Consider the following 26,010-nt stretch of genomic DNA (forward strand, 5'->3'; position numbering starts at 1 on the left):
AAACTGTTGGATAAAATCATAACAAAAAAAGGTGTTTCACAGATGAAATAAACATTTCCAAACTAATACTGTGAATTGAAATTTTATTGATGAATCTGTTTTGTTTTGTTTTTTAAAATTATTTTACTTTAAAGGTTAAATTACAGCAATCATTGTGGCACAAAGCACTACAGAAGTAGTACATTATAGAAAAATCGTATTCCCTGTATTTCTGATGGGACATTTCAGTGTGATGAAAAAAGCAATAGAAACATTATACACAAGAAATAAAGAGGAAATAACTACTCTATACCTGTGAGTGTTTTATAAACAAGAGAGTATTGAAGAAGCAAGCCATGCTGCAGAAAAATGCACTTAGACTGAACCTGGGGATTTCATGCATCTTTAAATCACCCTTCCCAGATTTATCATGGTATAAGCTTTACACTACAGCTTGCCAAAAAGGATTACAAGACAACTTTTTATACATCTCAGAAAAAAATTGCAAGATGTCTGAGGTTAATTATTTAATTCTTATGGGTAAACCAGTATAACTGGTAAATACTTGGCATAGGTAGGGAACAGGTTAAGGGAGAATACTGTTTCGTTGGTGGGATTTTTATTTTAGGTACCCCTCGGGGCTGACACAAGGAGGAGATTTTGTCCTTAACACATGAAGCAGGCAAGAATAAAATATGTAATTAAAAAAGATTGGTATATATTGTAATGCTTCATTATATTTTAAAACACCTAAGTTTTGTCAGGAAAATAATATTTTTATCATTTTTTTCCCATATCTTGTGAAGAGATGGTAATTTAGCACTTTGTAAATGTGCCAGTAAATTAGTAATTCTAGAGTCATTAATTTTGCATTTATCTTAATTGTGTTACATTTATGGATATTTATGGAGATTTACTTTTTTACACTTGAAAAATATTACTACAGTGTTATTTCTGAGCTGGGTCTAAGACGACCAAATTATCTTATTTTAATGCAAATATTTTTTACATAAAAATGGAAATACTGCCTTGCTCTGTGAATTAAGCAATTTTCATTTAAATGTCACTAGCAATCATTATAGAAATGAGAATAGTTATTTTCTTTTTACTTTTAAATAATTCCATGCTCATGATCTAGAAATGAGATCACTAACCCTTGATCTTTGTTTTCGACTGAAGTTCTATAAGGGATTAGATAAATACATAAAAGATGAGTCCACATGTGGCTAATTAATGTGATGGACAACCTTTAACTCAAGAATGCCATAAACCACTGATTGCCATAATCTGGTTTACTAATGAAAAAAAAAAAGGTATTTAATTTTATTTCTTAAGTTGTTTTCTTCAGCATGCATTGCTGACTGCTATGATGCTGTGAACATCCTGAAGAGCTGAACTTCAGAAGTTATTAGGTGAATGCTATTTTTTTGTAGTGAATAGCTTGCTGAGCTCTCCATACAGTTCTTTGGGATCTGGTATAACCTTTCACTGATTTTTTTTTTTAAATTTTTTTTTTTTACAATGCACTCCATTTTTCTGGCTTTTGTGGTCTTGTTCATCATCATGTTTTCTAATACATCAATGTATTAGACACAGCCATGTACTGAATCTGAAACTTGCCCAGAGAGAGGTGAACCACCCAGGTGACACTAGCCTGGCTTTGTGCAAACCAAGGACAAGTTCAGGAGAAGCTCAGAGTATTGCATTGGTAAGAGTGAAGTGAAAGTTTCTGAGGACTGTGTCAGCACAACTTCAAAGTGTAAAACCAGAGAACTGCCTTGAGTTTAAAATTGTCTGAGGTCTTAATTTGCTTTGGTTTGTTTTTTTTTGTTTGTTTTCTGGATGTTGAAACTTGGCTTTGTTTTATAATACCAAGAATGTTGATGAGTTTGAGTAAATGAAGGGAGATTTATTTTTACTATAATAATAATGAAAAGTTGTTCACCTGCTTCAACCAGATCTACATCTCTGTGAGAATACGGGCAGTATCTTACATTCTGTTCCTGGTTGAAGGTGATAGTTTTGAACTTTTCCCTAGTGCCCTGTTCTCCATTGAGGACACGATTAATTGGTAGAAATACATTTTATTACTCTATTTCTCTCCTGGTGACTGTAATGTAATATATCACAGAAACACTTCATAGAATTGCTTGCCATTTTTCATGACTAAGGAGATGGTCTTTGTCATTGGGAAGCTGTAGAAATGGATATTAATTAATTTTTTTAGGCTATTCAAAGTGACAGTCTGCACCAAAGGAATTATCAATGCCTTGATAGACTTCCTTAAGCAAGAAGCTGTTGTAAGTCTTGGTTTTGGAGTTTCATAGAAATTACTTAATCACCTTGACTCTTTTTTATTTAAACACACGTTCTCATTAAAAAATGAAGTAAAATTCCTGTTTACTATTTTGTGTGTTTTGTACTGAACTCTGAGGCAATTAATTCACTTGTTCTGTGCTATGTAAATCACTGTCTGCCACTCTTACCAGATCTTTTGTGATCTATTTATCTGCTGACATGCTTGCTACTTTTTAAAGAATCTCTTCCTGCTTTTCTAATATTTTATTGAACATTTTAATTTTTAACTACTTGTTTTTCTTCCCTGTTTGTCTTCAATCCTATTTAAACTATTTTTTCTTACTCATGCTGCTTTGTCTACATTGCTGGGGTACTCATCATGGGATGCTTCATCTCATGTTCTAATTTGTTTACCCAGTACCTTAGTCCTTAGATATTTTTGAACTATGATGTACTTCTTCCTTTCTTCCATAATTAAACCAGTTATTTATCTTTGCCTTTGTAAACCTAAAGAAATTAGCAGTGACTTTCTTATTTCATCTTTCAGTTTTGCATTATATTTATGAACATAACATATTGTATTAAAATTTTATGTCCACTGTGAGAAGATAAACAAAAAATGAGATTATTTTTTTAGTTATTAACTTGAGGAGAAATTCCATTAATAATTTTCATTTCTTTTGGTATTTTCTGTCTGAGTGTACTGTTCGCTAAAGAAAATGAGAGCCCTTTACAATGCATGTTGCTTTAAATGCTTTTCCTATGAAAAAATAAAGATAACTGGAACTTTACTACTGTCACTAACAAAGAGATTTCAAGGTCACATGACACGTTTTGTGTCTAAACAAAGTATTTATTTTGAATATGAGGGTTTGCAAAGTAGGCTTCTACCCTTTCAGAATGCTAGAAATGACAACAGAAATTAAACCATTTCAGCTAATTAATTTTAACTGAGGCTACTTGGTTAATCACTATTCCTTATACAAAATACTCATGATTAAAGCATAGTGCTTTGGTTTAGTTTGGTAGTATTAGCTTTCAAGAATTAGTCTATTCCCTAGGAGAGCCATCATGAAGTTGAAAATGGTTCAAGCCACTCTCCGTATCTAGAACTGGATATTTTTTTTTTCATGCTAAGTATATCAATAAACATTGTTAAATATCAGTTACTTAACAGTCATGTGTCATATATATGAAAAGTGATAGTGAAAAAAGTCTCTTTTTATGAAGGAAGAGTAAGAATATTATGTCCTAATAGGAATTGAAGGAAAAATAGAAGAGTTTATTAAATAGTTTAAAAGATTAATTTGCTGGTGACTATATGTGAAAGTCAGTTTTTATTGTACATGTATGATCCAGACTTTTTTTATGCAGATTCTTTTGTCTGCATATTTGTGGGAGTACTAGAGTGGAAGAGATGAAAAACTGTAGTTGTTTCAACGTGATCCCTGATGATACAGTTGGGTGATGGTGCAGAAAAGTACTTGGTTTTACTACAAGACCAACAAAGTAATAGAGCTTGCTTTAAAAAATGTCTGAAAAATAAAGTAATACAAAATAATGGCTTCTATATTATATGTTCTTAAAACATTTTTGTGTCAATCTGTAGGCATGTTTTTACTGCTAGTACCTTGTTGGCAGTGCATGGTGGGTATTGGAGAAACATTATCTTAGTAGTAAAATCAGAAAAGTCCAGCTGCTCCTGCTAAGGATTTTCTGCATTAAAAGGACACAGGATGTAGTCAACACAATTTCTAGATTTTTGTATGGCATAGTTTTGCTATTCTAGATGAAATATAGTGCTTTATGTCATAAAGACAATTGATCTTTGGTTATTCTGATTATGTTGTACAGCACAGACTCGAGGGTGCACAACATCTAGGTGTACATATAAACTCTGCAATGTTGTTACAGAATTCAAAGACAGACATGGAATTTATAAGTGGTCATGAGCATCATGCATTTCTTCAAGGAGAATTTAGTGTCAGTCCTGTGATAGAAGCTCAGAGCAGCATACTCCTACATTTATTTTGCTCCCATACAAGACATATCCATGTTGTTCATACAAATCTTACAAGGCTGGAATCCTTACAGGTATGGACGTAGATGGTATATTTAATTTCCTCTTGCATGACATATAAGTGTTCTGTGTGAAAAGGTAAGTACATGGGATAATAAAAATCATAGCTCAAAGCTATAGATTAATTTTAATTTGTTGGAGAAGAGGTTTTCCAAGGCTGTTGAAAGGTAAAATAAACTCACATTCACTGATTGCAATCCTGCAAAAGCTGATTTAAAGATCTAGTGTAAAAACCTCTGCAATGTCGTATATGAAGTGTATCATTCAGATAGGAAGAAGTATTTTAAGGGTTTTTTTTTTCTTTAAATCATGTGAAATATTTTCCACATTATTGATGCTAGGATCAAGGAAAGCGTCTTTTCAGACTGTAAATGTGTTATGATCATTATAATCAGAACAATTTCCTGTCAAAGCATAATTAACCCTCTGCATTCAGTCTGTCAAAGCTAACACCTTTCCCAAGTCATACTGATTGCAATAGGGATATTTGTTCAGTTAGAAATCATTAGCAGCATTAACTCACTTCACAGAGGACTTTTAGCCTGCAATGGTAATTTGAAATTATTGCTAAGGGAACTGAATTTAAGCAAGTGTTTTGGAGGAGAACTGGTCTCATTATCTGTTATATACATCTGCTATTTTGTTCTCCTTATTTATGTTGCACAGTGCTAATGCTTTAGAAAGTGAAATGAGAAAGTGGTATGGTGATTGTTACTCCCGAAATTAATTGCACTGCAATCTAAAGTGAGCTGAAAATTTAATTTCAGTCTAAAGTAAAAGAACATAAAATTTTATCCAGGATGAAATTTTCTTCAGTCTGATTTCGCCACTGGTTGCTTCTAATCTTCTTGGGAGACAGCAAGTATAACCTACTGGCATGAAAACAGCAATGAAATTTAATAAAAGCACAAAGCTATTAATCTACCAAAGTTGTAAGCTTTCCTTTTCTTGTTATTTATGTCCCTTTTCCTTTAAAAAAGAATGTATCAGTCTCAGTAGTTCTTCTCACACAATTCTTTTCAAAATCCAGCCTTTGCTTTCTACAAGTTAGTTATGTTTCATGCCATTTGTTAATGGTTCAGAATAGAGAAGTTATACCTGAGTTTTATTCCTTTCTGTAGGTGGAATTGTGTTAGCTAACTTTTAATTTTCTGATATGGCATGGTATATGAATTAGACAACTTTTCATAATTTTGACATTGTTTTGGTACAGTAATCATAAGAGCATTAAAGTAACTAGGAAAATCAATCATTCTTTGCACTAGAATAAATTAAAATCTAAGTATACACTAATAATTTTCAATGCTGTATATTACTTGCCTACTCTCACTTTTGTGTAACTTCCAGTATCTTTTCAAATGTTTTCCATTGTATCACATTTATGGTTAAGAGCTGTTAAGTTGTTTCCCTTTGCCTTTCTTTCATTGGGGAATTTGAGTAGTCTGAGCCAAAATTAGTGTTCAGGTCATTACAAAGACACTGCTGATATTGTATTTCATACTTAATGAATCTTTATTGGCATCCAGGTCTAACCTTGACTCTGCTTAGCGAATCATAACATGATGGTCCCTGAGTAGGTGCTCCATTGTCCTATGAAATTCCAGCATAAATAAACTTGGTCTTTCCTAGGTATTGGCAATTTCATAGTAAGATGCAGTTTTATGGTTTAAAAAATAATCTCTACTCCACAAAGACCTAGTACCACAGACAGTTGTACAGTGTTTGTGATCTTGAGGAAAGCTCTATGAATGCCAATTAAAAGTTACATTAGATTTAAGTTTTGTAAACTTAATATTATCTTACTGTTAATAAAGGTGATGTTCTTAGCTTTCATAATGCCCTCAGACATTCTGCTAAGATCATGTTTATCTCTTCATCCCTAAAGATCTCAAGGCCTATTGTGAACCTCCAAATTTTCTATCAAGTTTTTAATAAAAAGAGAATAGAGGAATGATATTTTGTAAGCTGGAATAAACTAAAATGTCTCATATCACAGTGTAAATGCACATCGACCAAAAAAGAGCACAATTCCGTGTCTTGACTTTCAGTGTTGTAATGCAGAGCTGGAGAGCTCCACATCACTTTTATGGGACATGAGAAGCTCTTTCAGTGTTTTGGTTGTCTAAAACGCTACTTTATTCTATTGCTGCTTCTCCTTTCACGTTAATGCTAGATGGCACTTCAGTATTTCTCTTCTAATTCCTTTTGATGTCAAAAGAGGTAGCACAGAAAACTACTATATTATTTTTTAATGGTTGGAGATGCTTGGTAATAGAAAGCTAATTATATTTTTAGAAATATAAAAAATACTGGGAAAATAATACTTTCAGAAGTAAAAGAAACACCTTTTGCCTCAGATGGTCAGACTTCACATTTATTCATCTGTAGGGGGGGAGGAAGGCATAGAAAAAAAATTGCATGCAGACTTTAGTTTTTAAATTTCTCATTTAAGTAGAAGCTCAAGGAAGACATTTGAAATCATAGAACACAGATTTATTAGTTTTAGGAATATATATGTTTTCAGTAAGTGAGTGCAAATGGTGTTGTGATGCAAATGGTACTGAATGACATCATGATGCAAGAGTGATGTAACAGAAAAGATCATAAGCTTTCACTTAGTGGTGATGGAGATCTTATGGTCCTAGCAAGAGAGGCAGCGTGGGCAGCAAGCTAGTTCAAGTCTCCAATCTTCAGGCTTCAGCAGATCAGTCAATATGGTCATGTTTTAGATCTGAAAATCTCACTGTGATTTGATATGTGTTCTGGTTTATGCTGAGGCTTTTCACCCGGTACTTTTGGATGTGATAAAGGTCACTGTAAACTCCCTAATTTCTGTGTCAGCTGTCTGCCAAGGAATACAATAATTTACAGTACAATTGCCCCTTCAGCAGTGTGTGGTTAAGATCTCTTTTTTAGGAAGACAATAATGAACTTAAAGTTCAGAGAAGGGAAGCAAAGGCAATTGCAGATTTTAATGACTTCATTAAAAGTGGATTATGTACATGTGGATTCTTCACTCTGGAAAAAAGGAGAACTGAGGGGTAAGATATATAAAGGTGTCAGTAACATAATAAATAGTAGGGAGATAGGATAGCAAGTGGCTGCTCTCTTTTCAGGTGCAATGTCTAAGGGAAGCTGCATAATTCTTATGAAGTCCCAAGAACTGCTGACTGGAAGCTTGGCAGAGTAGTCTAGAGCATTTTTAGCCTCTTTCTGAAACTAAATGTTGGTCTAAATGGGCTCTAATATGAGTGTACCCACTTGTTCTCAAGTGTAGGAGGAAAAATGTCTAGTCCAGCTTGAAAAGTCTGGACTCTGCAGCTTACTATCAAGCAGGTAGTTTTTCTGTGCAGAAAGGTAATTAAAAATGAAGCAAGAAAAATTCAGAGCTCATCAATTTCTGTTGCAGGGAGGATGTTGTGTTTTTTTCTTTAAGGTCAGCTCCAGTCTGGAATCCTTAATGCCTAAATATGAGCATATGAATGCAGTTTCTCAGGCCATTGGATGCAGGCTCCTGCTGATTGACTGTCATCTTCAGAGATCTCTCTCTTTTGATTAGAAATGCTATTCTGTTCTTGCACACAAAAAAACCTGTCAAGTTTTTAATTGGGTTGAATTTTTTTTCAAAAGTCAGCTTTGTGCTTTTTGTTTCTATTTTAAATCAAGCTCTGTTTTTAAACCTATGGGCTATTTCATTTTCTTTAGCTTTAATGTATGTGCAGATCTTATACTGATAGATTTGAAGCTTCATAAAGGTTTTTTTTTTCTTTTCTAAAGGAACCTTTTTTTTTCTTTCCCCAGAAACCTGCTTTTAGCAAGAGATTCTGTTGCAAAGTGGTCCCCAAACAGTATTTTCTATCTCTTTCTCATTGTAGCAATTAATCTGACTTTTACCATAGGGCGTACCTAGTGTTTCTGCTCTATGGATGCTCCTTGCAATTCAGAATATGTCATCATAAGTACCATGTGATATAGAAAAAAAATGTTGACAGCAAAGAATTTTATGAGACTTAGGTGAAATGTAGAATATTACAATCAAGAAAGAATATTTAAATGTCTCACTTAAACTGTCAGGCAAAGTAGATATGTAGCGATACATATGTTCTGAGAAAATCAAATCTGCAGCATGTACTGCCTTCAAAGAGATACTTTGAAATAGTAATTGCAGCTGAATTCAATTCTGAATAGCACTTTCCCCATCTTCTGGAATTGGCATCAAATTTGCCTCAGAACAAGACAAAAAGTAGGCAGAACTATAGAGAACTTCTGGAAATCATAAAATTCTCACTGGAATAGAAGAACAGCAAGACTAGTAATAAGATTTGGTGTATCCTTTAATTTTATTACTCCTGTCTACTCTATCTGGAAATCATTTAATTAAAAAAAGAAAGAAAGGAATACCAGCAAGGCATTTATTAATTTTGAGGTAAGCTGTGTGAAATCTGTCAGTCTGAGTTCACAGTATCCCTGAGCTTCATTTTCTTTGGATTTGAAAATAAACCTTAAACCACAAGGATAAAATACCACCCTGGCTCATTTCGTTACTTCAAACAGATAATAAACCTGACCAGAATTAGCATTTCCTCATAACTGTGCTGCTTTCCTTAGGTAACTGCCTTCTGTGAAGAGAGGCTTGTGAGCAGTGCTCTCTTCCATCTATGACTCTGGCTGATATTAGTCCTCTTATACACAGGAAGGATCTGCAGATCTTTGCACTCTTTAGCTAGTTCCTGATAATTCTGTGAATGCAACTACAGAAGATGTGCTTGGGATATTAATCTTTCTACATTTTAATAAGCAAGGCATATACTATTCCTTACCTTCTCCCTTTACAGTGCACTTTCTCTGCTACATGAAGGAGTAGCTTGTTTGATTTTCTTTTGTTTTCTTCTGTAAGCTTTGTGATTTTTTTCTCTCAGACTAAAGGACAGAATTAATTTGCTTTGAAGTTCCTGAACCTCTATTTCTGAGTAAGGAATTTCTAATGAATGACTGTGAATGGGATCCTCTATGGAAGGCAAACCAGAGCAGTACTGGCTGGGTCACAGCACTTTACATGAAATTGAAACTGGAATGATTTTTATATCTCTGATGGAAGTGTTAAAGCATCTGTGCAGATGATTATTTTATTCTGGTAGCTCATTGTGTTTATTTACCTGCTACCTCCTTAGGGAACCAAAATGAATGAAGTAATTCCCAAAATACCAAATTCTTCAAGAAGATTTCGCAGTCTACATAAAAATCTGTGTGCTGACTCGTGTCCAGGAGCTGCATGACCCTGCTGATACAGAGGTGTCTGATAACCAGTCAAGAAATTCCATTGCTGTAACCCCACATCCATTTGGAGGATTTAAAAAAAAAAAAAAAAAAAAAGATTTGCAACCATTTTTGAGGCAGTGATTTTGTTTAATTTTCTTGAGTGCACTTCCCAGAGCTAGTGGGGGTCTTAGTGGAGTTTTGTCTGGTGTTCCCAAACTTCTAAATCTAGTTTTGGAGAAAGAGTGAATTTGAACTTCTTGAATGAACATGTATTGGAGCTGATCCTGACCACTTAATACTTGCCTTCTAAATCCCTGGGATGGAGAAAATCTGGTTTCTGACAGATATTCCAGAGATCCCTGAGTGAATTCCACACTCAGGGACTTGTGAAAGATAGCCTTCAAATTGCCATTGGAGATTTGCAAATGGATATGAATGAATATGCAATACTAATGTGGAAAACATCATTTTTTGTTTAATTTCTGTGGTGTAGTGGAACTTTCCACAACAAAAAAGCTTGTAGGGAGGTAGGTTTACCTTTTACAAGCAGTAGAATGAACTCTAACAGGACTGCATGGCAAATAGCCTCAAATTTTCCTTTTATCCACTCCAAGTTACAAGTACATTCCTTTGTCCTTGCTCTCTCTACTGTATGCAATGTTATGTCCAGGCTAAGAAAAACATATGAATGACTTAAAAGCAACAGCCAAAAACCAGCATCAACTCAAGCAACATTACCAAATTTAAAAAGAAATTGTTGCATATGCATCATCTTTTGGGAGGAGGAAAAGGAATTATTTGTGATGAGTGTGAGACTAGTGTACTGCTGGAATGTAACATGCTGATGACAGCCCTGTGTGGTGTCAGAAGAAGTATAATATCATGGTTCGATTTGAATTACACAATTCAAGCCTATTCATATTCAAAGTCTAGTTATTTTGCTACCTATTAACATCTCTTGCAGGTTTTAAAAAAGATCGGTCAGTATATATAAATGCATTTCTGCACTTCAAAAAGCTGTGTTGAAATAACTATATATGACTTGAAAACACAAGGTTTCTCTGCCTTTGAATTTTTAGAGAAAAGCTTCTTAAATCACTTGCCTGTATGAATGTACAAAGACAAAATAGAATGCATAAAGTACACCTGGTTGCAAAATGTGGTGTGAGGAGAGAGTAATCTTTCACGTTACAAGTAAAGGTGATAGTTGTTTGATGCAGGTTGGTTGGAAATGTTTCTAGTATTTGTTTTGTCTGTAATATGAAAACATTTCACAACCTGTAATGTTCTAGGCAATATTAATTGAGGTGGAAGAAATCTGTAAAATCTGTTAAATGAGCTGAGAAGTGAATGACTACAAGCTGCTTTGGAGGTGTAAATAGTTAGACATCTCAGAAGAGCAAACTGCATAATTTTTCAAGATTTGATCTTTATATGTAAACAGTATTTGAATCCAACACTTGCCACACAAAACTAAAAATTTTAATACTGGAATTGAAGGTGACTGAACAGATAGTTTTGTGCAGCTTGACCAATATACTTGCAGAAGAGAATTAGCTGTCTAACAGTGCTAAGGTATCTTTACAATCCTTTGAACAGTTGAACCTAAGCCAAAATACTGTCCATTTTGAAGCAGTAATACTTTCAAAGAAATTTTAGCGCCAGGTGTATTAAAACAGAAAAACCACAAAAATCTGAACTTTATTTCTGATCAGTAATGTGATGCAAAAACAGTGGCTTTATACTGTGTGTTTTATGGAAGATGGCTATAAGAGAATTACGCATTTCACCTTTAAAGTGTTATCTGTCACTGCCACTATGGCTTTTTATTAGCAAATTGTTTGATATTTTCATGGCATCAGAAAAAAAGTAAAAAGAAAACAAAATAAACAAAACAATATTGTTACTATGCTTGCCTTAGTGTGGTAAATTTTTCTTGAGTTTTTATGCAGTCCTTAAAAATGTAGATAGAATTGCTTTAATAACAGTACAAATTTGCATCACAGTGTAAGTGATTTGGAAAACTAGATCAAACCAGTACAGTCTGCATAAATGGAAGTATTATCTGTGAAAATACTTTTAAGAATGGTATTGAACACACTCAAAATAATCATATTGGGACTTTCTATTAGGTTCTAACCTATGGATCTTACTCAATATCATTCTCTTAAGATGGCTTTGTTTATGATTTAATTATCATTCATGCTTCTTAAAGCTTCATGGAAACATATACATATTTTTATTTTAATATCATTTTCCAAATAGTGTAAACACCTATTGGGGAAAAAGAGGCTTAAATAACTCACAAGAATCAGACTAGACCAGCATGTGCAAAGAAACCTCAACCCAACTCCTAAAACAACCCAACAAAAATATATAACCCAAAACATATCACTGGAAACAATTCAGTGTTGAGGTTGCTAAGATACTGTTCTACACCCCTAAGCCTAGCCTTTATATCTAAAAATGTTTTTATTTGTTTTCTCAGTTGGATGAAAACTATCGAGGGAAGGATATTGGAGACATTAAGCCTGACCACCAGGCCATGATTTTGAAAAGACTGTAAATGGCACATTCCTCAGCACGTAGTGTAATATGTGCATTGGGAACATGGCAGTCCCCATATGGAAGTCCTGCTGACAGTTGCAAAATACTTCTAAAGCAGTATGTACTGTCATACTGCTCCAGGATCTGTGAATGTGTGATGTGGAAGCCTGTAAGCCTCTTCTCCCATATCCCTGTTCCATCTGTGCAGGATGGTTATGGTGCCAGACAGGTAGCTGTGTTCTGCTACCCTTCATCTGCTTTCATAACTCCCACTAGTAAAAGCAGAATTCTACTGCTGAAGTTCAGTTAAATCAATGAAATTCCATATGGCATGAGAATAGTTACTTGCTTTCAACACAGCTACTCTTTAAGGAGAGTGAGCTATTAATTTTGAAGATATTTAGGTTCTTAAAATTGGAAGTAGAGTTCTGTTTAAAATCCTAGTTTTAATAGATTATATGTTTTAATACAAATACAAACAAAAGCAATGAAAACTAAGCTCCCAACAAAAAAACCCCTGATGAAACCAACCCCCCCCCCCCCCCAATGTCTGTAGAAGATGCATACATATTTAACATGCTGGTGTGATGTAACTGATTTTTAAAACAACATTTCACCTAAAGCTGCCAAATGCTATTCTCTAGTATCAGATTAGTTTTCTGTAAAATAAGCAGAGTAATTTTTTAAAGTTTTTAAAACTTGTAAAGAGCATATCTCTTTTTAGACTTGAAAATTTCCCCAGACTCAAACCAACCAAATAGCCCCATAAAGTGTTTGACTTCCTTTTCCCCTCTTGTTCTTGATAATTCGGTGGCAAGATTACTCACACCTGGTGCTTTTGTTACTCCTCAGTATTCTGATTGCCTCTTGAAGCTCTTCACAATTTTATTCTTCTACAAATGGCTCAGCTGTCTGGAAAAAGGGCAATTGTTCTATGTTTTTGTGAATTTCAGCATTGAGAAGCTCAGTAAAAGACTCTTTTTGATTTTTCTATGATTGCATTTGTTTTAGCAAAAATATGCCTGCATTTCTATGTTGAATCTTTAACTTATTAATACAATTTCTTCACATAGTGATATACTTACAAATGAGTCTTTTATTAGTACTCTCATGGTTCATCATCTCTACTGTTCTGTGCAAGTTGTGGCTTTTACATTGTTGCGTGAAAATAAAAATAATTACAAAGTTTGGGGTTTCTTTGGCATGCTGATGACTTACAAGCTTTTCTAAAAGTTTTCTCAGACCCTCTTCTGTTTTTTTTCTGTTGTGGTTTATTTTTTCCAGGTTTTCTTTTTTTTTTTTCTCTTTGTTCTCTTACACTTATCTTTCTTACTAATCTCTTTTGGACCTCTCAACATATTTCATATATGTAGGATGTTTTGTTCATCTATGAGTATTTTCTGACACCTCTCTGTATTCTTCTAAAGCCTAAAGACTTTTCCTAATTATTCCACAAGAATTTCTGTCCATGTTTTATGTTGCCTCTAAAGGGAGAGTTCTACTTGTTTTGGGATTTTTGTGGTGATGGTTTTTTTATTTATCAGAAGGAATCCCAAACCTCATCCATTCTGTTAATTTCTTTCAGTAAATGTTTTGCCTTGCTCTATTGAGATGGTAGTTGTGATTTAAGCTGGTAACTTGACTCTTTTTGTCCTGCATAATAACTTTGGGGGATTTTCTTTGGCAGTAAGGATATACTTAGCCGTAGCAAAAATGTAATTTCAAGGTATACCTGTACATTCAAGTACATGCCTTAAAGTACAAAACCATAATTCTAGTGAGAATGCAGTGCAAATCCTGATCATTCCTCTGCTATTCCATGGCTAAGAAAGGCACAAACTACGAAATCCAGTTTCTCCTGCTGGTCCAGCCTTTTACTGTTACAATTACTTCGACCTGATAGGAAAATACTTGTGTAGAATCATAGAATAATTTAGGTTGGAAGAGACTCTTACCAATTAATAAGTCCAACTGTTAAACTCTCATCACAAAGTCCACCACTAAACCATGTCTCATGAAACATTTAAATGTCTTTTACATATCTCTATGGATGAGGACTCCACCTTCCCTGATGACTTCTTCTGTTAGGTGCATTACTAGATGTAAAGGTCTTTGATAAAACCATGCCAGTGTAACTATGATGCTCTATGATGAAATTAGATTTTACTCCTTTTTATTTTAGGTATTTTAAAAACTCCTGTGTTCTTCAGTTTGTTTGCTGGATATAAGTTACTAAAATAATACCATGAAAATGTTTGCTAGAACGATATTAAGAAAACAGCCTTTTTTTGTTGTTGTTACAGACTATTGCCAAAAGGTGGCAGTCTATGTCTCCAAAATTCTCTACTCCCTGGGAACTGTTGTGAACAGTTCTTTAATAATTTATTCTTAGCTACTCTAGATAATAAAAATCACTTGTTAAGCATACACAGAAGAAAAGAAAACCCTGTATTTGAAAATTTAAGGGTGAAATAGCTTTAGTTATATTTTATTTTGTCAGTGGAATGTTAAATAACAAGACTTAGAAGAGAGCACTGATGGGGAAGGAGCACTTCACAAGCAGACTGCTAATGAGAAAGAACTACTTAAGTTTCAGATTCGATTAGTGATTTAAGTATCTCAGGTTTTGGAGATGTTATTAGGATCTGGCACACTAGATCAGTAGGTTGCTGTGTTAATCAACATGATGAAAGGCATATTAAAAATCCACTTGCATAAAAATCCATGGTACAGTAGTTGATTTTCTTTTCAAAGTGTTCAGGTAGATCCAAGCAAAGCACAGCTCATTTCCTTATACAAATTAATGTAAAAAAAGGTGTCTGATGATGTGGTAGCCTTTGCTAGCACAAGACTGGCAAAGAATCTGGCTCTAAAATTTGTATTTTGAGTAGCAGTTCTTTTGAGTATTATGTTTTTAATTTTTTATGATTGACGAGAGTATCAAGCAAAAAGATTTTATTCATTTTAGAAAGACTTCAACCTTGCAATCATATGCAATTACCTTTATCTCTACAGACACTTAAAAGCTATCATACTGCATTAAGCCATTGAGTAGAAAGTAACCCAGATTTCATATGAAAATATTAATATCTTTATTATTACAGGAAAAATTTGCAGTGTGTTTTTTGAGGAGAATCAGGACAACGATATCATATACAACTGTATACATCACATTTGTCTAGCAGTCACAGCTGAAGGCACATGTCTTTATCAGTTGCTGCCTTATCAAGGCCTTAGTCAGCTCTGTTGTCCCTCATGCAGTGGCACAGTGTCTATATCAAATCTCACTCCTTCCAGAACACATGCAGCAGCCCTGTGGTGACCATGAGTGGGACAATAACAAAAGTCTGTGTCATGAAGAACTGATTAAGGAAGAGCAAAACTTGGAGAAATCGTCTGCACTCGGGTGACATTGTGCTTGGAACTCCCTCACAAAGCAAAATGCTGAAAAAAGATGCCTGCCTGCTCTCTGGGCAAGCAGCTTGTGCAAAGAGCATGGGCTGTTTGATATAGCTTTGTCAAACTTGGGCTAAAGCAAGAGTTTCTTTTTGTTCAGGAAATACATGAGTAGTCTAGAAAGCAATTTTGAGGTCTTATATAGCTTATATGGACTGTTAAGTATCAGAAATAGAAAAATCCATTCATGACAACTCATTCTGAACTGTTTCAATGTTACACAGAAGTGTTCTTGATTTTAATTCTGTGTTTATTTTTCAAGGGTCTATGATGAAAGCCTAATTAGCAAGTGCGTTTGACTCATCTTTGTATCCTGGTGTAGTAAAAACAATAATTATAATGTTTTTGTTGTAGAAAATGTATTTAATTTAATCTTCATTCCAATGGTATTACATACTTTTCACAACAGATACTGCAAATCACCTTATTACTCTGGAATGGGTTCTAACTGCTAACAGGGCATAAAAGACACTATATAAAATTCAAGTCTAATACTGGATCTTTAAGGGAGATTACCCAACAAATTTAATAACCAAGGGATGAAATATTTCTCAATCTATTGCGCAAATACACCAGATCTATCATAAACCCCTTTTACTGGTGTCACAGGGTTACACAAAGGTAGTGTCTAAGCTGGCCCTATGTGCTTACTTAAGGCAGTTTCCTTCTGTCACCCCATAAATTCTGAGCTGGAGGAGCTGTCACCCCTGCTCATACCTGACTTTGTCCATCCTATTGCCAGTGCCTGGTGTAGATTCATTGGAGTTTACAAAGTCAAGGTGTTCACAGAGGCTTCAACCTGAAAAGCGTAGGCAGCTTCAAGGAGTAAGGATTTAACAAAAGGGAAATCTACCTCCGTATGGAAGCAGAGAGATAGCTTAGATATTTCTCCTTTCATCTCTTATTTTTGTGGTTCTTCTACTCTAGTGTATGGATTTAACACTGGAAAAAATAGATAAATTAAGGAGCATTGGCAGTTAAGGTCTTCTGGGCTTCATGGTTTGTTAGGAGAAAGTGGTTTGCATGTGTTTCTCAGCATCAGAGATGGGAGTTAAAACTGCTTATAGCAACATAAACGACTTTGATGGTTTTGTTCTTGTTTGAACTTGAAGGTTGGAGCACACTCACTGCTTGTGGATGAATACAGGGCTGAAGAGTGTGTGGTGGTGGCTGATGGAGTTGTTAAACCAATAGAGGAAGCACTGCCAGAAATGTTGGGTGGTTCACCATCCTTCACTAATCCAAAATAAGTGCAAAACTATTGTTATAATGTATTTTCTCCCTCAGCAGACATAAGATATTAGTTTGTTTGCAGACTTTGACTGTCACTTTTTCAACCTGCAGGTGTTGGTTAGCTATGTAAAGACTGATATTTTTCCCCAGGTGCATTCTGAAAGTAATTTGAAAGTAAAAGGGAAAAATTATTAAGAAAAATGAGGATATTCTATGAAATGAGTTCTCTAGGTCATAGTAATATCTAGAGGTGTGTCAAACTTGATGGGAATGAGGTGTTATGTTGCATACTTTGCTTCATTTTCCAGATAAAGTTATAAACGATAATTAAATGCTGAATGTTTTGGTTGATAAAAACTAATTAAGAGGTGAAAGTATAGCAATCTTTTAATTACTAGGAGGATACAAGTTGCAAGACTTTTCTTAATAAAAACCAAAACACCCATTGGATTTGAACTCATTATCTTTACAAAGCAAAGCAGATAAAGTTTTCACTATACAATACAGCCTTTCCTTTTGTTGTGATTTAACCCCAGCTGGCAACTAAGAACCAGACAGTGGTTTGCTCACTTCTCCCACTCCCTCCACTGGGATGTGGAAGAGAATAGGAAAAAAAAAGTTAAAACTCATGGCTTAAGATATGAACAATTTAATAATTAAAATAAAATATTATAATAGTAGAAATGAAAAGGAAGATAACAGAAAGAGACCTAAAACCCAAGGAGAAGAAGTGATGCCCAATGAAATTGCTCACCACTTGCTGACTGATGACTGAACAGCGATCTATCCCTCACAGCCAGCTCCCTCCAGTTTATATACTGGCCATGACGTCTTATGGTATGGAACAGCCCTCTGACTAGTTTAGGTCAGCTTACCTGACCATTCTCCCTTTTGACTTATTGTGCACCTCCTCATTGGCAGGGCTCAGGAAACTGAAAAGTCCTCAATTTCAGATAAATGCTACTTAGTAACAACTAAAATGTCAGTGTATTAAAACATTTTTGTCATACTAAATCCAAAACACAGCTCTGTGCCACCTACTAGAAAGAAAACTAATTATATCCAAGCCAAAACCAGGACACTTTTGGGTTCAAGAATTTGAAAATTTCCCTTCAACTACAAGGAAAGTTTAAATTTTTTCTTGAAATAGCAAAGAATACTGACTGACTATTGTTAAAAAAAAAGATGAATAGATGAGGTAAAGTATGTAAGTATGCTTTTAACAGTGAATATATACATCTGTATATATAGCTTATATAAGTCATGTAACCATGACTGTAGAAAAGTGATACCCTTATATTATTCTGTGACTTCAGCATTAATTCATAGTGTACATGGAACTGATGTCTAGTTACTAAGTGGAGACATAAGATGCCAGGATTAATCAGCTAGATAAATACGTGAGCAGAGAATTTCAATGTAGCCTCTTTTTCTTTTCCTTGTAAGACCTGCGAGAATATACAAAATTATTAAATTATCACTTAGTCTGAAAGCTGCTTTTGCAATTAATTCCAGCATCTTCAACAGCAATCAAGTCTGGAATTTTATCTTTGAACTTCAGTTATTTCCAGGAAAGGAACTAGAGGAAAATGCATTGGTATACTTTTTTAAAAAGGATACTGCTGTTCTTTTCATTAAGACTCTGTAGTACTCCTGTGCTTGAGAACCATCTCTTGAAATTGGCAGGGATATGGCTTTGACACAAGTTTTTCTTTGAAAATTTGCTCCAGCTGGATCAAGTTGTTATCATTTGGAAAGTCTGCTCGTAGAGGCATATGGCCATTAGAAACGTGTCAGAGCAAAACTGTCTGTAAGTGAAACCTTGAAAAATTCTTCGTACTGTGATTTTTCAGCACATGGTTTAACGTGACTTTCCTGTGATTCCACCACTAGTTTCTTATGGCTTGAGCCAGCAGCAGGTAGGGGAAACCAAGTCTTTTTCTCTTGAGGTACTGTCAGTGCATCCTTGTCCCTTTTAGACCCAGGAGAGATATTTCTTGCCTCGTGTCTCTCTTTTTCATGTTAGAACACTGGAAAGCAAGGATCAGCAGCTAACGGAGTCTGATGATGGGTTTGAGAGAGACTGAGAAAGGTACTGGCACAAGGAGAACAGAGAATATAGAACAATGAGATGGTTTAAGGAGACAAAGGGAACAGGATTGAACTATTCTGGGATTTAGAAATTTGGGTGGTACAAGATATTCTGGATGTGTTAACTTGGATTGTACAGGCTCTAGGGAAAATTAGAAATACAGTTTCACAGAGTGAGGAATGAGGAGGTGTTGGTAGGGACCTTGAAAAGTCTGGTCATAAACATGTTTGACAGTGTAGACACTGAGACTGATATGAAGGAGGAAGAAGAATTGGTAGGTGCTGCAGAAGAGTTGGAGTGTAGTGTAAAAGAACCTTATCACTGGAGTTTGAGATGTGTGGTATGACCTTAATGAGCTCAGAATGCAGAGGAAGATGGAGAAAAGATACAGAGGAATAGATCTAGGGCTGTGATCAGAGAGGAAAGCAACAGGAGCGAGGCATAGTTATGTTTGAAGCCAGAACTGGGTACGTTGCATTATTGAAGTAATCCAAAGAATCTCAACCTGTATAATCTGAGATGTAACTCTGGACTTGTGTCTCTTACAAATGCTTGCAAAATTATACATATATATGGAAATGGACAGCAATTACCATCATTCTGTTAGCGAGGGCTGCAAAGATTGTAGATAGTATTTTTCAGTGTTCTAAACAAGCAAAGTCATATGGACAAAATGATGCTGTAATACAGAAGACAACTTTGGAGGCAACTTTGTTCTGGCATTTCTAGCTTAGTTTAGATTTGCATCCATAGTAGTGTTTTAAGTTTTTAGAGTAATATTTTGTGGTAAAATGATAGAAATATTCAAATACTAATACTGATTTGTTTGAATTCTCAGGACAGCTGCTGTGAGAGATGGAGTATATGCTACAATATCTTCACTTCATCCCCCATATCCCCATTTTAAACAGGCTTCATATATTGAAAAGACACTACCCCTTTGCCTCACAAAGTATTTCTTTCTTCATATCTTTGCAATAATACTCTACTTGCTTCAATATCTAGCTTAGAGACATGCAGAGAGTTGGGAAGGTTTTAGTAGAAAACTCAGAGTCTGGTTTTTGTTTTCTTTTTAAAGTTATCCGTTAAATTTAATCTATTGGCAACTGAAATCCTGACCCTGTGGGAAGTAAAAAACAATGGTCCGACTGATTGCACTTGGAGAGAGTAATACATACTGTTTCACAGCTTGGTTTGAAAGCAAAGACAGTGTCTTTGTGATTGAGTGCTGGGCTAGGCAACGGAAATAAGTCCCTGCAAACTCTGGAACTGACCTTTGTTTTGAGTAATAAATCTTGAGAATTTTTTGCTGCTGTTGTGTGATAGTAATCTGGTTGGAAACTGAAAGAAGGACAGTATATCATAGCCGATACTGTTAAACTAGATCACAAATTGCAAGCTGAATTTGCATTAACTTGAGGTATTGAGCCTTAGTGCAGAGGCAAGGGAAAAGCTTAGAAAGGTAACAAAGCAAAGACAATTGGTTTCACTTGGTGGTTCTAAATGTGAACAGAACAGAATACCTTGAATAATCTCAGGTCTGCTGTCAGGATGAAATGTTGTCTCAAGACTGCCTTCCCCTATTGAGTGAGCATAGGAAAATTTCCATTTCTCTTAAGCTCATTTATGTTGCACATATGGTGTGGGAATCATTTCCCTTAACTTCATTCATATGAAGCTAAACATTTTGTGAAGAAAAAAGAGAAGCTCCAAAGTTCTTCCCTGATCTTGTGAGCTATTTTAGAATGAGACAAGCAGCACCTTTGGAGTTTTCTGTCTCTACATATGAAGGATGTTTAGTTAACTTGTGTAGAGAGATGGTTAACTTTAAACTAGCTGAGATTAGATAAGATAAATCTTAAAAATGGAGAATTCTGCAGTAAATGAACTCGCATGAAAACAGTTATCTCAAATCTTCCTTCAGCAATATCTGCTAAGTGTACAGCAGTGATGCCGAGGGAAAATTAGTTTTGCTGAGACATCATGTAAGTCCTCATTGTACTCAAATGCAGAAAGTCTGGCATTATCAAAACAGGATAGCAGTTGTGGCAGTCGGGTAAAGTGTGTAAAAAAGATTAATAAATCAAATGTTTTAATTGAGTGATTTTAATACAAGGGACGTGAGTAAGGATCAATGATACAGGTTAGCATTCAATAAATATATATAAACATGTCTTTACATAGGTGCATATTAAGATGTACATGCAGACTAGCTTCCCTTGACTTTCAGAGATATTTTACAAACTAACATTGTAAATAGGTTTCTTAATGTATGTGGAAAAGAGTTGTGAAATATTAATTGAAATAAAAACTTTAAACGTTGTGTTTCCATGTTGCAAGTGGAACTAAAAAGATACTTAAAGATATTTCCAGAGAATTATTCAACCTTGGATGAATCCATGGTTAGTGTGAAATGCCAAAGAACCTTCCCCTTGGCCCTGAGGTAGGAGAGGTGGCTGAAGGAGTTGGTTGTTAGTGTACCCCCCCCAGACAGGTAAGTCACGTTTTAAGTAGCTCTGAAACAGCTTTAAGTTGTATATGCAGTTGAAGTGATTCCTTGATGGCTGAGACATACAGAATTAAATGTATGGAATAAAACCTTATTTAGCACATCATTCCTTTTTGCTCTGTGATAGATATCATAACATGGTAGGAGCAGACTTGTTATATTGGCAAATTTTATATCTGATATATTGGCATTGTGCAGCCTTTTGAACATAGCAGAATTCAGTACAAGAAAAATATATTACTTTCTGTATCTGCAGTCTTCCTTCCATGCCATGGCAATCTTCAGATGCTGTAACTAAATATAGTGTTGACCTAGTTAAGTTAGAAATGCATCTCATTACTCCAGGATTGTCTTAGCCACTGTTACGCAATGTGCAAGTTTAATGTACTTCAGTCCATTTGCAGTTGTATTTCTGTTTGTCCAGTTCTTTGCCAAGCTGATCTCTTTGTGTTGCTACAAAAAAACAGCTAGTGCTTTAACAACAATCAACCTGAAAATCTGCCAGTCTTGAATGAAAGTGTATCATTGAAGTTATTTACATTAACTGTATATGCTAAGCTTTTAATTTATTTTTGGACTTTATTTATAATTTCTGCTTTGATGCAGCACTTTGAACATTGTCTAGTCGAGTTGTAGTGAAATTTGATAGTAGTCATACTACTCCAAGATAATACAAGCTAAATAATTTTCAGTGTGTCTTAGTTGCAGCAATAGCAATTTTAGTGACAGAATTTCCTAGAAAATACCTCATTGTTGAGGAGAATAGAGTAGGAAATAGAAGATATTGCTGGATTTTCTGGAAAGAATCTAACCTTGCCACTCATCTCAGGGATTAAAATGGCCATATTGCAAGTCTGTTGTCATTGGCCTCTCTAAAGATGCACGTTTCTGTTGGTGGCAAATATTCCACCAATGTCAGCCTGGCTTTCTGATATCTACAATGCTTCTCAGTTGGTTATGGCAAACGTGCAAAGCTATTTGCAATAAAATAGTGAGACTGAGAGACCTGTTATCACATGAGTGTGTTCATTGCCATGTAATATGATGCTGGTTTTTGAGCATAGGAAATAATAAGGATGCTGATGAACAACATAAAAATTTCTCTATTGGCTTCTTTACCTTCCCCACTAAATGAGCTGTGAAAGAAGCAAACCCCAGGGCTCTGATGAAAGTAAGAGCTCTGATGGAAAAAAGAAGGACTTGCAGCAGGATTACCACCCATGCCAAAATATTACCTAAGCTTATTTAATGCTAATAAATCTTTCTCATTCCCAAAACAACCCAAGCTTTGCAGAAGTTTTCAAAGCACCTGCAGCTTTACAGTTTTCCTGGAAAGGAAATCTCTTTTTGACTTCTGAAGTGAACCCCAAAATGGAGAAGTCACTGCAAGGTACCTGGGTAGTGTTTTCAAAATTCAGTAGTCTATTACTGAGTGCTCCCACATGCACAGCATAGACTTCTCATGAAGCCAGTGAAGAAAATTGCTCTGATGATTGAAACACGAGTTTTGGTTTCTCTCTCAGGAATATACTCAACTGCTTCACTATATTTTAAACAGTTATTGGACTGCTCTCCAGGAAATATTTTTGGTGTGTTCACAGTTCAATTAGTATAAATTTTGATAGCAAATTAGTTGTTCAAATCAATTGTAAGGTTATTAAAATTGCACCAAATATTTCACCTGAAGAAGGGTAACTCTTGATAGTTCTATTTTCTATATACAGAATCCTGCTGGCTTTTGCTTGCTAATGTGGACTTGCTACAAAAATGTTAAAGAAATAAGCTCTTAAAAACAAGGACTAGTTTTCCTTTTTTTTTTCTTTTTTTTTTGCTACCTGCTGTCTGTATTAACAAAGTTTGTTGTAGCATTTAGTTGCTACAGCAGTGATTTTAGAGCATATTTACTCAAATGAAACTATATTGGCATTTGTATAGAGAGTGTCATTATGAACTAATATGTTAAAATCACTAATCATGCTAATGTTGAGAATCATTGCTAGATAACAGTCATTAAAATACTGTAAATAGCATTTTTGGCCTCAATATAGAAATGGTGCAGTATTACATGTGAGTTATATATTTTTTGGCTTCAGAGTGTTAAGGATTTTCATTCATTGTGCTTTATCCCTTTGAGGACTTCTTTAAAATACTAAACAAACACTGCCACCCCCGAGATCTGTATACAATATCTTCATTCTGTTATCATGTGTGTATGTGTGAGTTTAGGATTATTGCTTGCTTATCTTTTCTGTAGTCTGCCGAGATTTCCCATGGTTTCCTTCATAATGGTATTGAGATATTTAAAGCAAACCCTGAGTTAAAGTCTATTACACAGAAAAATGCAGCATCTTCTTGTGTTTGCTACATTCAGTGTACCAAAATGCTGATTTTCTTATTAAATTTGGAAGGGTTAAAGCACATCAAATGCATGTGTATTTGTGTCTTTGTCTTTGAGGAAAAATATGTGAGTAGATTGGTAGCTTTTTTTATTTTGTGTTTCCCATAGAGAATGTTGCTTAAATGTACATAAATTTTAATTTTCAGGGAACAAATGTAAAAACTGAAATCTTAATGAATAAATAAATGAAGTACCAATCTGTACTTTTCATTTCTGAGCTGCCCTCCTTACCAGATGTTTCTAGTATTACCCATCTTACACTTGTCTGGTTATTTCTTAAATGGGGGGGAATAATTCTTAGTTTAAATTTATTTCACTGAGGCAAAAATGTAATTGAAACACATTGGGATCAATACAAACTATATAAGAAGCCATGAATTATTTTTCTAGTCCAATAGGTAATAATATCTAGGCACTGGTATCTCATGAAATGCTATAATAATTTTTCTTCTGGTGAGTAAGTAAATATTTCAGTAAGAAAAACACGTTTCACTTTTCCCTGTATTCTTTTCTGTATCAAGATTATTTTTGGACATATCTTTCATTTTTTTTTCTTTTTGAATTCATTAGAGTTGTGATCTTTTGTATTAGATGTGCATACAGTAGTAATACAAATATGAATTTAATATAAAGGAGTACACACCTGCAAAAATCATTGAATCAAAGTAGTTATTTTAAATAAATTCCTTCTTCATACTTAAAAAATTAGGGCTAACTTTGTAAAATACTTTCAACAGGTCATTAACATGCTAAAGATGGACTTCTGAGATCATTCATGTGTTTAATGCTGCGACTCTTCCCCTTTATATTAGTTGATTTCTGTTACTTGTAATAAATTCCAAATGGAAAAAAATTGTGAGTCACAGAAATGTTTGGTAACCTTTCAATTTACAAGGTTTGTTATTAGTACTATTCATACAGTACAAGAACAGTAGGAAGAATTCCACATAACTTCACTATCTGAATTTTTTTTCTCGTGACTTCCCCTCACACAGCTTGTTGTGGGGCATTGTTACTTGTTGATTCTTTTACTTGTGTATGTGGCAACGTGAGCTGTTAATTTTTTCAGTTCAATTCTGGTTTGATTTGTCAAGTGTTGGAACCATTTCAGTTTAGTTCCTGTTTAGGTCAAAAACCATTTGCTAAGAGCAGCCAGGTTTAAGTGGGACAAGATTTTTCACAGCAGAAACGGTCAAATGATGGGAGTGTACACACAGGAGAGGGCTCTGGGAATGTGCACATCATTGCTTTGTCTTCCTCTTCTGTGTCAACCTAGGCATCAGTACTGATTCTGTTTTTTAATCAAAACTTTGAGATCAGCAACTCTATGCTAAAGAAAAACGTATGAAAAACCTACCTCCTGGGTTCTGCAGGGGAGATACAGAAGCCCAGGAGAGGACTGAGAGTTTAGTGAGGCTTATGCTTACCCACGGGGAAAGCTATACAATGAGACAGATGTGGAAGGAAAGGCTGTGACATGCTGCTGCTTTGCAGACCTCGGTGAACACAAATGCTTCCCATAACCAGTTACTCTGCTTTACACCATCAGATTTTTCTTGAGCCATTTGTTCTGAATTGGTAACTAGGAATATTTCTCTTGATTGTTTCCTTTATAGTTCAATTTGTATAGTGCCTGATATGAATTCTAATTCTATTTTGATTTATATCCAAAGACTTGATAAAAGTGAACATTTCTGAACAGGGAAGCAAATGTGTGCACGGCTGTCCACTCTGTCATTGAGAGCCTGAGGCTCTCAATGTTTCGTGACACAAAATATTTGAAAATGTGTGCCAGTGTCTGATCAGAGACAATAAAAGATATTAAGTATTCTGTGACAGATCATTCTTTGATTACTTTTGGTTTGTACATATATGAACATTCAGGTAGATTAAATAAAAACCAGAAGGAGTTATTTCCGTAGTTGAAGTCTACAGAACTGTAAAGAACCCTGAATAAAACCTTAGGAAAGATGTAATATCTTTCCACAAGAGAACATCTGCAGCAAACTGTTATATGAATTAGTTTTTTCACGTTGCTGTGTTTTAGGGCAAATCTCCATTTTTTTCCTTTCTTTCTTTCTTTTTGTTTTCTTAAGGTGATAATGATAAGGAACAGTAACTACTACAGGGAGTTCTGGATATTATTAAGAGGAAGAAGA

The 26,010-nt window shown here is 34.9% G+C and overlaps 1 protein-coding gene across 1 annotated transcript in view; it reads left to right on the forward strand.

Moving 5' to 3' along the window:
- The window catches only part of CACNA2D3 (calcium voltage-gated channel auxiliary subunit alpha2delta 3), a 397,438-nt gene that overhangs the window by 91,377 nt on the left and 280,051 nt on the right, over positions 1-26,010 (forward strand). The gene's annotated exons all lie outside the window — the stretch shown is intronic.

Source organism: Colius striatus, chromosome 15, assembly GCF_028858725.1.
Source record: "Colius striatus isolate bColStr4 chromosome 15, bColStr4.1.hap1, whole genome shotgun sequence".
NCBI lineage: Eukaryota > Metazoa > Chordata > Aves > Coliiformes > Coliidae > Colius > Colius striatus.